This window comes from Zingiber officinale, unplaced genomic scaffold, assembly GCF_018446385.1.
Source record: "Zingiber officinale cultivar Zhangliang unplaced genomic scaffold, Zo_v1.1 ctg147, whole genome shotgun sequence".
Lineage (NCBI taxonomy): Eukaryota > Viridiplantae > Streptophyta > Magnoliopsida > Zingiberales > Zingiberaceae > Zingiber > Zingiber officinale.
In genome coordinates, this window is record NW_024589843.1 from 70,177 (window position 1) to 84,328 (window position 14,152).

At 43.0% G+C, this 14,152-nt stretch overlaps 1 long non-coding RNA gene across 1 annotated transcript; it reads left to right on the top strand.

The window, feature by feature from the left end:
- The first annotated feature begins 9,610 nt into the window (after positions 1–9,610).
- On the top strand, positions 9,611–10,317 carry LOC122036365. The gene is made up of 3 exons (XR_006127372.1): positions 9,611–9,772; positions 9,883–9,977; positions 10,261–10,317. It is a non-coding gene; the product is annotated as an uncharacterized LOC122036365 (long non-coding RNA).
- Positions 10,318–14,152: the final 3,835 nt, after the last annotated feature.

The following is a 14,152-nucleotide window of genomic DNA, read 5'->3' on the forward strand; positions in this document are numbered from 1 at the left end:
CGGGTACTTTTGACTTTTGTTGTCTTTGATATGCTTAGTAATGGAATTAACATGTTTCATTAATTATGTTTCTTATCTATTCCGGTTAATCACTACCCAAATCTTGGTACATGTTTGATTGATTGATTTGTTTTACATTCCATGTATACTTTACCTGTCTATACATGCTTATAGGGGGTAGTGATATGTCATGCTTGACCATGTTCAGGATCTAGGTTTTTATACCTTCTGTGTACCTTTGATTCGATATGATTCTTTGACCTAGGGTGCACATTTCTATATATATGGATTAGGTCAGGATGTTTATATGGTTATTGCCATGCATCATTTGCATGATTGCATGCTGTGCGATAGTCCGCTCCATTATTGCTGAGCACATCGCCAGTTACATGGATCTGCACACACCACCACTCATGGGTCAGTGGTCGATTCAGGCAGAGTGTGTTGCAGCAGGGACTCTGTTAGGCACCGTTGGTCCACTCATGGGTAGTGTGACACAACGTGTTATCCGGCAAGGATTCCTCCTCGTCATCGTGTACCGGGAGTTGAGAGCATTGTGCTCCCCCATCTATGATTTGGGGTAGGAGGATAGGTGTACTCCGACAGCATCCCGTCCACTCGGTCACTCATCAGGAGTAGTGACGACAGAGTGCACGGTTGTCACAACCCCCCACTCGGCCTCACTTTTGTATGAGATGATTGGCGTCGGGGTGCCAAGGAAGCATCATTGGCATCATATGCAGGATTCATTTATAGCTGGGGATTGGGGTTGATGCATTTATATGCTGCATAGGGTTGGGATACCTATGTTTGTCATGCATACAGGATTCCTATACCACTGGATGCTTGACCTTATACTCAGACTGTTAGTACAAGATTCTCTGCTTACTCAGATGCATATTTATATCTTTCTTATATCAGGAGACTGTACGCATGATTAGTGTTAGGTGTTATTTCTTTACTTTGCATATTAATTGTACCTGCTGAGTGTTGGACTCACCCCGCCTCCATTGTTGTTATTTTCAGGTTGATGCTGTCAGGAGGGAGTTCCAGTCGCTGGTCCCCACAGCACGTAGTGCTACTCCTCTGCTGGTTTTTTTTTGAGTTGTTGTTTCATTCTAGCTTTTCGCTATCAGACTTTGTGTTAGTTTTGTTTTGGACTTACATATGGATATTGTATGGAATCTTTCCGTTGGATGGACTTTTAGTATGATTTGGATTTACTCTACTACATGCCTACCTGGACGGCAGAAGAGGTAAGAAAAATCGGATTTGGGGCTTTACGAGTGTAGTTGAGTAGGGTTGATTTCGAGTCAGAGTATTACTATGTTGTTTATTTTTATTAACTACGTGGTTGTGATAGCCAGAGGCTGAATACATATATAAACTGCGTGGTGATTGATTTTATTTACTGTTGTTATTCCAGTCGCCTGTGGCTGAGGTATTTGTGAGATGTAGAAAAGTTTCAGATTGTCCACCGTACAGGGGAGATGCTGCCAAAATTTTCTCTGACATGGACTCCTCTGGGGCGTGACAATTTAGTGGTATCAGAGCACAGTTTTACGATCTTTTGTTTCGTATTTTGGATTTTCGGGATTTATCTAATACCAATTTATTGGTATCAGAGCGGGTTATGATACCTGCTTTTGGTGTTCTGGAGATTTATCGGATACCTATTGTTGGTATTCTGGTTATTTGGGTTAGCCAGGTTTGCGAGTCAAACTGGGCATTATCGGATTTTCGATATGGTTATGTTTCGGATTTCCGTTTCGGATTTATTTGGATTTCCGGCGATATTCTCGTACGAAATTTTTGAGGTCAAATTGGGGACTGGACAGCGACGGAACATCTCCAGACGGCAAATAGGTATGTTGTTATTTTATGTTTGTTATATGGGTATTGATATCTGTAATTTAATTTAACAGATATGAGACGATCTACTCGTATTGCTGCGAGACGTGGTGCTGGACGACCACGTGCGAGGACCACGGGATCTCTGGATATGCCAGAGATGCCCACTGTTAGTGAGCCTGTCAGTCAGGGACAGACTCAGGATGCAGCGGGAGCATCGGGCTCTCAAATCCCGATAGCTCCTGTAGAGATACCTACTTTTTGCCACACCGACGGTATCCACGCCTACCCTGTTTACAATACCATCAGGGGTACCATTGGTGTACCCGACATCTGCTCCAGCGCAGCCTACGGCGTATTCAGTGCCACCACCACTTGGATCTACAGTGTATCCTATACCAGTGGCACCTGTAGCCCCAGTGCCTACAGTAGCAGCAGCTGCACCATATCCGGTACCATTACCTACCGTATCTCTAGCTGCCACCACTTTTGTTCCCCAGGCAGTACCACCGACGGCCTATGCTCCGGTATATACAGCAGCACTGGGAGTTCCTCCTCCGGTTTATTCCGCGGTACCACCTGTAGTATCAGTTCTAGTGTTTCCGCCAGCTCCTACAGCCGTCCCGACACAGATCACTGATATCGTCGCTGCACGAGCTAGGATTCCAGCACTGGCTGAATCGATGAAGACTCGTTTCACTCTTTTCCACGGAGATCTCGATCCGAGTATGGCTCTGTCATGGATAGAGACTATGGAGCAGACTTTCTTCTATATGGCTTGCTCCGAGTGGGAGAAAGCAGAGCTGGCTGCCTATCATTTACGGGATGAAGCAAATGCCTGGTGGGTTACTCAGCGTTCTATTATTGGTGAGCGCAACGTCACATGGACCAGGTTCAGAGAGGCTTTTGAGAGCCGTTTCTTTCCACTGTCCTATCAGATGGCTCGCCGACAGGATTTTATGAGTCTGAGGCAGAATAATCGCTCAGTGACCGAGTATAATACTGAATTCCTCCGATTGGCTCAGTTTTGTCCAGAGTTAGTTGCGGAGGACAGAACTCGCATGATGCAGTTTATACAGGGATTGGATGGTTATCTGCATGTACAGTTTGCCGGATTAGGGATTACATCTTACTCTGATGCATTGAATCGAGCTTTGATGATAGAGTTAGCTCGGCAGACAGCATATCCGGACAGGAAAAGAAAGTATACGGGTCAGACATCAGAGCAGGTCCAGCAGACACAGGCGACAGGACAGCCACAGAGTAGTCGCAGACGGTCAGGTCAGGGTACTTCTGGGGCGTCTCGTAGGCCTCAGAAATCAGGGCGGTCTTCTTCAGGACGTTCCCGGTTTTCTCAGCAGAACCGGCAACCACCTTCCGGTGATACTCATTGTTTCAGATGTGGATCCAGAGATCACCTCACCCCAGCTTGCTCTCTGGGACAGTCAGTTTGCTTTTATTACAAACTGCCGGGGCACCAGAGCCGAGATTGTCAGCTGAAAGCTCAGCACACGGCTTCCGGAGGGTCAGGTCAGAGGGGACAGTCTAGTCAGTCAGGGGCATATCGAGGAGGGCAGAAAGCCCAATCTTCACAGCGGCAGCAGGGAGCAGCTCCCTCCGCAGCAGCATTTGGCATGCTTGGACAGGAGTACTCTAGTGCTTCTGTAGCACCCCAGAGTTTTGCTCCAGGACCTTATTATCCGACTCAGGGGCAGTATCAGACTCAGTCTCAGCCAGCTGCACAGTATCAGTCACCATCCTCTCAGTCTTATCTGGCACATAGTCCAGCAGTACCACCTCCTCCTCCGCTAGAGACTGGTCGTGTTCATGCGATTACCAGAGAGGATGCTCAGCGGGCCGACGGATCCGTTTTCCGCGGTACGATTTCTATTTATGCATTTACTGCTGATATTTTGATTGATACTGGTAGTTCGCATTCTTTTATATCCCGTACCTTTATGCGGAAGATTGGTAGATTACCTACTGTTAGGTTGCGGCGATTGACTGTCTCTCTACCATCCGGTGATACTTTAGACGTCACCCAGGAGATCAGAGGTTGCCCGTTAGACTTTGGCAACATGATACTTACGGTAGATCTTCTAGTATTGGAGATGGTCGAGTTTGATGTCATACTTGGCATGGATTGGCTGTCAGTTTATCATGCTACCGTTGATTGCCAGACGAGGGTGGTTACCTTCCAGCCTCCGAACCAACCCTCGTGGAGTTTCACTGGCATCAGAGACGACGGTATCTCAATTATTTCGGCGATTCAGGCGTAGAAGCTGCTGTCACACGGCTGTCATGGTTTTCTGTTATCGTTGATCAGTACTGAGGACAGTAGTAGTTCGCAGCTCTCCGACGTTCCTGTAGTCCGGGAGTACCCAGATGTATTTCCAGAGGAGCTACCTGGTTTGCCTCCCAGAAGGCCAGTGGAGTTCGCTATTGAGCTGATTCCGGGAACCGCGCCGACATCGAAAGCTCCGTATCGTATGGCACCAAAAGAGTTGAACGAGCTGAAGGTTCAACTCCAGGAGCTTTTAGACAGAGGATTCATTCGCCCTAGTGTTTCACCATGGGGTTCTCCAGTTCTATTTGTCAAGAAGAAAGACGGCACCATGAGGTTGTGTATTGACTATAGGCAGCTGAATGCAGTGACCGTCAGAAATAAGTACCCCCTGCCACGGATAGAGGATTTGTTTGATCAGCTCAGAGGTACATCAGTGTATTCTAAGATTGATCTGCGATCCGGATATCATCAGCTGAGAGTCAGAGACTCAGATATTCAGAAGACAGCTTTCCGTACTCGATACGGTCATTATGAGTTTTTGGTAATGCCATTTGGGCTTACCAATGCTCCAGCGGTGTTTATGGACTTGATGAACCGCATCTTTCTGGAGTATCTGGATCAGTTTGTTATCGTTTTCATTGATGACATATTGGTCTACTCTCGTTCCGAGGAGGAGCATGCACAGCATCTTCGCACAGTCTTGGAGATTCTTCGACGACATCAGCTGTACGCGAAGTTCAGCAAGTGTGCATTTTGATTATCCTCAGTCGGTTTTCTGGGACACGTGGTTTCTAGCAGAGGTATTTCAGTGGATCCTCAGAAGATCGAGGCTGTCACAGGTTGGGAGCAGCCGAAGTCCCAGAGTTTCCTGGGATTGGCTGGATATTACCGACGATTTGTCGAGGGCTTCTCGCGTATTGCTATGCCACACACGCCTTACCGTGAAAGGCGTGAAGTTCATATGGTCCGAGGATTGCGAGACCGGCTTTCTGAAGCGGAGATTAGTGTCGGCTCCAGTTTTGGTTTTACCTTCTGGAGAGGATGGATTTGTACTTTACACCGACGCGTCTCTACAGGGTTTGGGCGCTGTTCTGATGCAGCACGGCAGAGTAGTCTCTTATGCTTCTCGTCAGTTGAAGGAGCATGAGAAGAACTACCCAGTTCATGACCTGGAGTTAGCTGCCATCATCTTTGCTCTGAAGCTATGGCGACATCATTTATACGGTATCACATTTGAGATTCTCACTGATCATAAGAGTCTCAAATATATTTTCACTCAGAAGGAGCTAAATCTCCGACAGAGGAGATGGATGGAGTTCCTGAAGGACTATGATTGTACCATTAGCTATCACCCGGGGAAAGCTAATGTGGTTGCAGATGCACTCAGCAGGAAGTCCAGAGGGACTTTGGCTTGCCACCGGACTTCAGTCACGGACTTGATTCAGAGTTTCTCGGAGTTAGATCTTGAGGAGCAGGGACCGACAGAGCAGGGTATTCTTGTTACCATGGTTGCTCAGTCGTCGATCAGGATGAGGATCCGAGAGGCACAAGCTAGTGATCAGCATTTGCAGTTTTTTAGCAGTCAGATAGCTTCCGGGCAGCAGACCGAATTTACACGAGACGAGGAGGGTATCATATACTTCCGAGGCAGATTATGCGTACCTCAGTCTCATCCGGTCTTACAGGAGCTACTTCAGGAGGCACACCGTTCTCGATTTACGATCCATCCAGGCGGAACCCATATGTATCGAGACTTGAGGCGTTCCTATTGGTGGAACGGCATGAAGAAAGACATCGCAGATTTCGTAGCTAGGTGTCTTGTTTGTCAGCAGGTGAAGGCTGAGCACCAGAGACCTGCAGGGTTACTTCAGCGGATTCCTATTCCTGAGTGGAAGTGGGATCACATTACTATGGACTTTGTGGTAGGGTTGCCGAGGACACGACGAGGCCATGACGCGATTTGGGTAATCGTTGATCGATTAACCAAATCCGCGCACTTTTTAGCGATTCGGAGGACTGATCCCCTGGATCGATTAGCAGATTTGTATTGCCGAGAGATTATCAGACTACATGGTGTTCCATTGAGTATCATTTCGGATAGAGATCCACGGTTCACGTCTCGTTTCTGGCAGAGTCTGCAGCAGGCCTTGGGCACACAGCTCCGTTTCAGTACAGCCTTCCATCCACAGACAGATGGACAGTCAGAGCGGACCATTCAGACGTTAGAGGACCTGCTGAGGTCATGTGTTATGGATTTTGGAGGCAGTTGGGAGGACCATCTGCCGTTGGTAGAATTTGCCTACAACAACAGCTTCCATTCGGCTATCCAGATGGCACCGTTTGAGGCGTTGTATGGTAGACCTTGTTGGACACCCGTCCTTTGGGATGAGGTTGGAGAGGCCCAGTTGTTGGGACCTCATAGAGTTCAGTAGGATGCAGAGTTGGTCCGTACTATCAGACGGAGAATGTCAGAGGCGCAGGACCGCCAGAAGAGTTATGCTGATCGGAGACGCAGACCACTAGAGTTCTCTGTGGGCGACCATGTATTTCTGCGAATTTCACCCACGAAAGGGGTGAAGAGATTTGGCCTCAGAGGTAAGCTAGCTCCGCGGTATATTGGTCCTTTCGAGATCTTGGAGAGGATCGGAGCGGTAGCTTACCGATTGGCACTACCACCGTCCCTGTCAGGCGTTCACGATGTATTTCACGTATCGATGCTGAGGAGATACATGCCTGATCCGACACATGTGCTGGCAGATATTCCAGTTCCAGTTCAGCCTGACATTACTTATGAGGAGGTTCCGGTACGGATTCTCGACCGGAAGGAGCGTCAGTTGCGGAACAAGACTATCTGGCTGGTTAAAGTCGGATGGAAGCATCATTCGGACGAGGAGGCTACTTGGGAGCTCGAGGACACTATCCGAGCTCGATATCCCCATCTTTTCACTTGAGGTATGTGATTTATTTACCGTTCAGCATTTATACTCTATATCTGTTGTTAGTACTTGCTGATGGTAGATAACGTGTTAGTTAGAGCCCTAGAGCCAATCATTTGATGATTGTATGGACTCATGTATATCATATTCTTGTATATTAATAAAGGCATTTGTTTGGTTATTATACTTATTTATATTAGTGCCAAATAGACTAAGTATAATAGCGTCCTTGAGTAGAAGGTTCATACCTATATCAATCGATTAGTTGAATCGATAGTGAGATGATATAGGGAACACTACTCTAAATCATTCCTACTCGAGTATTAGCATTCAGGGACAATGTTAATACAATAAGACTAGCATGTAGGTCAGCTCGATGACTTGATCTCACAAGTCATTGATATAGAGATATCAAGCTGACACATGGGTATGCATTAGAGAATGTATATTGAATGACCCGCCATGAGAAAGTATCATGGATCGTTATATGAGTGTCATATACTTTCTCATGTGGCTATTAGTATGACTATTAGTCCTTAGACCTGAAGTCACCATGGATCCCTACATAAGGAGTTATGTACTTTAGTTTCGTCAAACGTCACCCGTAACTGGGTGGACTATAAAGGCGATTACTGGGTATGTAACGAATTATGCAGAGGGATGTGAGTGATGTAGATGGGATCTATCCCTCCTATATGACGGGAGCGACATCGCTATTCTTGATAGAGTGAGACCACTAAGCGCATGGCCATGCCCAAATGAGTCAACATTAGATGTTGAGCTCATTTGATCGAGTGAGTCTACTTGGAGTTCAAGATTTAGATTGATTAGAGGATGACACGGTCTATGCCTCACATTGATCAATCTAGATGTCTAGGATAGAAGGACACTTGTCATTATTTTGTGAGTAGTCACAATTGGTAGTCACAAGGTGATGTTGGATCTCGACATTCTTGTAACTTGGGTAGTAATGATGTGTTGCTAGATACCGCTCATTACTTATGCTCCTAAATGGGTTTAGGGCATTGCCAACGTTACAAGAACCTATAGGGTCACACACTTAGGACAATTAGGTGGAGATTAGGTTCATATGATGAACCAAGAGGATTAGATTCATTTGATGAATCAAATTGGATTAAGAGTAATCCTAATTGGGCTAATTGAGTTCGACTCAAGTTGATTCATGTGTTAAATGAGTCTAATTTAGATTTTGACTCATTGAATCAATTTAATTTAATGAATTAGATTCATTATATTAAGTTGGCTCGAATCAAATGGTTGGATTAGATCCACCATGGTAGAGATTGAGTCAAGTTTGACTTGACTTGAGAAGGAAGACCAAAGGTCAATTTTGACTTGACCTTTTGCCACCTCATTGGTGAGTTGGCATTAGGTGGACCAATAATGATGTTCCACATCATCATGGGTGCCACCTCATGGAAGTGACAAAGTCACTCTCTTAATGGTTTCATATTAATTGCAATTAATGCAATTAATGTGATTTTATGGTTTCATATTAATTGCAATTAATGCAATTAATGTGAATTTTGAAAAAGTGGCCGGCCACTTGGTTTTTGGGTGAAGAAATTCATTTTTCATTCACTTGTGTGCATCTTCTTCCTTCTCCCTCTCAAGCTCTCCCTCTCCCTCTCCTCCCTTGGCCGAACCACATAGGTGCTAGCACACCTTGGTTTTTGGTCATCTCCATCTAGTGTGTCCATGTGGATACTTCTAGAGGACCGGCGCTTGACGGTCTTGAGATCCGGCATCATTTGGACGAGCGGGAACGCGAAGGGCATCGCATCAAAGGTATAAAGTGTTTTCCTTTGTAGATCTACTGTAGATCGTAAAGTTTTCAAACTCGTACTCGTATTTTCGTTCGGTTTTACCTTGCACGAGATCCGTGGCTTGGGCAATTCGGGGTTTCTGCGACGCGAAAAGTGGTTTTCGCGGCCCGAAAAACCCAACATAACGAAATTTGGGGACCAAATTTTTATAAGTGGGGGAGAATGTAAAATACCGGAAAATAGGCAAATATTAATAAGGGAATTTTCTGGAATTTTTAGAAATTTTTTGGAAATTTTTCGGAGCTCGTACGGACGAGTTAACGGGGATAAAAACGGGGTCCGGAAAAGCCTGTTTAGGCTACCCCGTTTATGTGAGGAAATGTTTATATTTACATTTCCTTTTCTTTATTTTCTTTATTTTCTTTTCCTTCCGCCGTTCTCTCTTCCTCGCTGAAAACCACACGCGCCCGAAGCTTTCTTCCCTTGCCCTAACCGCCGGCCGGCGGTTTCTTCTTCCCGAACGTCGGTGGCCGGTTCATTGCCGGAGCCCTAGCACCGCCGCCCGACCGCCTGCCCGAGCCAAACTCCTCTCCTCTGCTTGCTCTAGCCACCCGACGCCACCACAGCGCATCTGTGCCCCAGTGCCGGCGCCACCGTGGACCACTCGGTGCCCTAGCCACCCGGCGCCGCCCGACCTTGTGAGCCGACGCCGACAGTCGGCCCTCTTTCTGATTTCCGTGACAGTGAGCCCTAGCGCCGATTTTTCTTCTCCTCTTCCGAGTTTAGGTTGCCTCCAAGTTGTGCTGTTCGGGGGAGTTAGTAATTAGGGTTTGCTGTTGGTTGTCTTGGCTTCGGCAGCCATTTTCCAGCGGCTACCTTTCTCTGGTAGCAACATCCCTGCTGTGGGTGAGGTAAGATCAGTGAATTATTTTCTTGAGTTAGGTTGTTGTTGGAATACTATGTTTGAACCCTAAATCTGATCCGTGGTCTCCACTCTTGCCATTACCTTTGATCCGGACAGTGTAGGGGAATCTTGAAGAGAAGTGTTTACTGTAAGTTTTCTTGGATTTGGCAGCTACTTTCATCCAGCAGCAAGGAACCGCTGTGGAGGTTAAGGTGAGGCATAGGAATTTGATATATGCTATTGATCATGTATGAGTTGATTTAGGTAGGAATTGGTACATATATAATTTCTTATGCATTTGAGTTAGGTGATTGATTATGTAGAGGTGTAATCATGTGAAAATGGATTAGGTGTGGAATTGGTCTGATGGTATGATTAGGGTTAAGGTAAATTAACCCTAGTTAATTGTTGGATTTATGTTAGCTTCTCGTGGATTTGATTTAGCTATTTTATCTATATGAAATTAGCTAAACCTGGAAACTATAAATATTTCAGGACCTTGACGCGAGACGAGTATCTCGGAGTCAGATTGGACCTTTCTATTTTCGGAGGCGGGTACTTTTGACTTTTGTTGTCTTTGATATGCTTAGTAATGGAATTAACATGTTTCATTAATTATGTTTCTTATCTATTCCGGTTAATCACTACCCAAATCTTGGTACATGTTTGATTGATTGATTTGTTTTACATTCCATGTATACTTTACCTGTCTATACATGCTTATAGGGGGTAGTGATATGCCATGCTTGACCATGTTCAGGACCTAGGTTTTTATACCTTCTGTGTACCTTTGATTCGATATGATTCTTTGACCTAGGGTGCACATTTCTATATATATGGATTAGGTCAGGATGTTTATATGGTTATTGCCATGCATCATTTGCATGATTGCATGCTGTGCGATAGTCCGCTCCATTATTGCTGAGCACATCGCCAGTTACATGGATCTGCACACACCACCACTCATGGGTCAGTGGTCGATTCAGGCAGAGTGTGTTGCAGCAGGGACTCTGTTAGGCACCGTTGGTCCACTCATGGGTAGTGTGACACAACGTGTTATCCGGCAGGGATTCCTCCCCGTCATCGTGTACCGGGAGTTGAGAGCATTGTGCTCCCCCATCTATGATTTGGGGTAGGAGGATAGGTGTACTCCGACAGCATCCCGTCCACTCGGTCACTCATCAGGAGTAGTGACGACAGAGTGCACGGTTGTCACAGCCCTACCCACTCGGCCTCACTTTTGTATGAGATGATCGACTGGCGTCAGGGGTGACAAGGACGCATCATTGGCATCATATGCATGATGCATTTATTGCTTGTGTTTGTGGTTGCTGCATTTATATGCTGCATATTGTTTGGATACCTATGTTTGACATGCATACAGGATTCCTATACCACTCGGACTGTTTGACCTTATACTCAGGACCTGGTTAGTACAGCATTCTCCTGTTTACTTCAGATGCATATTTATATCTTTCTTATATCAGGAGACTGTACGCATGATTAGTGTTAGGTGTTATTTCTTTACTTTGCATATCAATTGTACCTGCTGAGTGTTGGACTCACCCCGCCTCCATTGTTGTTATTTTCAGGTTGATGCTGTCAGGAGGGAATTCCAGTCGCTGGTCCCCACAGCACGTAGTGCTACTCCTCTGCTGGTTTTTTTTTGAGTTGTTGTTTCATTCTAGCTTTTCGCTATCAGACTTTGTGTTAGTTTTGTTTTGGACTTACATATGGATATTGTATGGAATCTTTCCGTTGGATGGACTTTTAGTATGATTTGGATTTACTCTACTACATGCCTGCCTGGACGGCAGAAGAGGTAAGAAAAATCGAATTTGGGGCTTTACGAGTGTAGTTGAGTAGGGTTAATTTCGAGTCAGAGTATTACTATGTTGTTTATTTTTATTAACTGCGTGGTTGTGACAGCCAGAGGCTGAATACATATATAAACTGCGTGGTGATTGATTTTATTTACTGTTGTTATTCCAGTCGCCTGTGGCTGAGGTATTTGTGAGATGTAGAAAAGTTTCAGATTGTCCACCGTACAGGGGAGATGCTGCCAAAATTTTCTCGGACAGGGACTCCTCTAGGGCGTGACAATAATAACTTATTTTAAACATCGATTCAGGAATATATACTCTAAGAAAAACATTTATATTTAAAAATTTCCTACCTATATAGTTATTATCTGATTCTAGTGATGGGTAGGATCTACACCTATTTCCTTCCGCAATTGATGGAACTTGTTGTTGCATAATATTTGTAAACATAGCTATCATCTACAAAATTAAATAAATTTGTTATTATATACTTAACTATACAAATAATTTTAAACAAATTCTTTTCTTTCAGTAATGTTATTATTTGTACCGGTAATGATTCGGGTCCATGAGAACCTCCAACACTTCCTGACGTCAATACTGATCAATACTCATACAAAATTTTGGAATTGATCATTTTCTTGCATTTGTCTTCTCATCTGCTCTAATTCTGTTTGTCGTTGTGCTTCTCGCAACTCCATATCTTTAATTTTCTCTCCAATTTCCTTAAATTTGTCCGTCATATCTAAATTAGAGTGATAATCTTGCCAAGACATTGAGTTGTGTTTCATTGCTCTGGGAACACTTGACTAAGTAGCGCATCGACTCTTAAACATCGTACCCGATCAGAATGCTCGGGGTCCAAAAAACTCACTATATAAAGAATATAATTAAAATTGAACCATATGCAACAACTTTTACAAAAATAAAATGAAATTATAAATAAATTATTACTGAAATGCCTCCTCGTGGACTTTTATTTGTTGTGTTCCTATAGGTTTATTTTGGAGGTGACAATCCACAGTCTCTTTAAGTAAATTATAATAAGAAAATAAATTTTTAATATAATAAAAAAAATATTTAGAAGTCGACTTAAAAAGTGAAAATATTATTACCTCAATTCGTATTTTCTCGTCGTCAATAGGGGCACCTCTTTTCTTTCTACTTCTTCCACTCAATTGTTGTATTTCAATATGACTCGATTTTCTTCCATTATCTTGAGACTAATAGGATAACAAATTCACATTTAACACCAAATATTAATAGTATAAATTCTTCTATTTGCACAATAACTTATATTACTAATTTAAACATTCCATCAAAAGTTAACTATATACATTACTTTGCTTGTAATCAATATCTATAATCCCATTAAACCTTGGAACTTCAAGGATAAGAGCATTAAAGTGTAAAACAGAAAATAAGTAGTGAGAAACTAATTGTAAGGCAGAAAAGAAATAATTTTGATTCTTACAAATTTATATTCCAATGACGGAATACTAGTGCATCCCTGTGCATGAGTCTCTTTCTTTTTATTTGCATTTTCTTTATTGATTTTTGATGTTCTATGGCACAAAAATTTATAATAAAATTATAACATCTATAAACATATATAAAAAACTATTAATGCTAGTTGTATCTCAGTAGACTTCCAATAGTTATATAAAACTTCTCAAATTTGAGGTGTCAACCCATGAGGAATGAGTTGTATTTCAACAAGCTCTTCTAGTGAAGTATTTGAATCATAAGATGTAGCTTTTACTTCAGTCCTCTACTATCTCCATGCAACCCCCATCATTTGCATTATAACTTTTCTATGGCAATTGGAGATACAGAAACATACCTATAAATATAAAATGAAATATGTACATGCTTTAAATTTTGAATTGAAATTAAACACTTGTAAACTTACAGTAACAAGTTTCCATGCATCATTCAAGCGATTTGTCAGCATTTGTCTCCAATCTAAAAAGCTCAGTGGCAACACAACTCTGTTTCATGCAATAGTCCCAATAAAATTTGCAAGCATAGGATGTAGATCACCGTAAGGTTGTCCCCTTTTTTTGAATTTCACTATCAGCATATGATCTGGATGTAATGCATAAATATCTCTCATAATAGTATTGCCATGTTTTTTTTCTGAGCTTGGGATGAAGACATGACCTCTTTTTTATCTAAAAAATATAATTTTCACTTAGTGTTTCAAAAAATAATTTACTCTTCATATCCAAAAACATTTTTCACCTTGCTCATTAACCTCCTCATTTTATATCTCTAATGGTGAATGAGATGTTGTGTCTTGTGATTCATTTTCATGATCAACTCCTCTATTACTTGATTCTTCTCTCCTAGACTATCTTTGGCTATTTTGGATTAGCTTTCACGTTCTTTTGTTTGTCATTTTTTGAAAGTTACCTACAAATCACAATATAGAAATATGAATGAAGTTTGATGTGTAAAATAAGCTATCATAGAATGTTCAAGCATAATAACAAAAGGGAACAAATTTTCTACAATAAAAAACATTTAAATAATTGACTCAAGTATCAATAACAAAAGAGAAC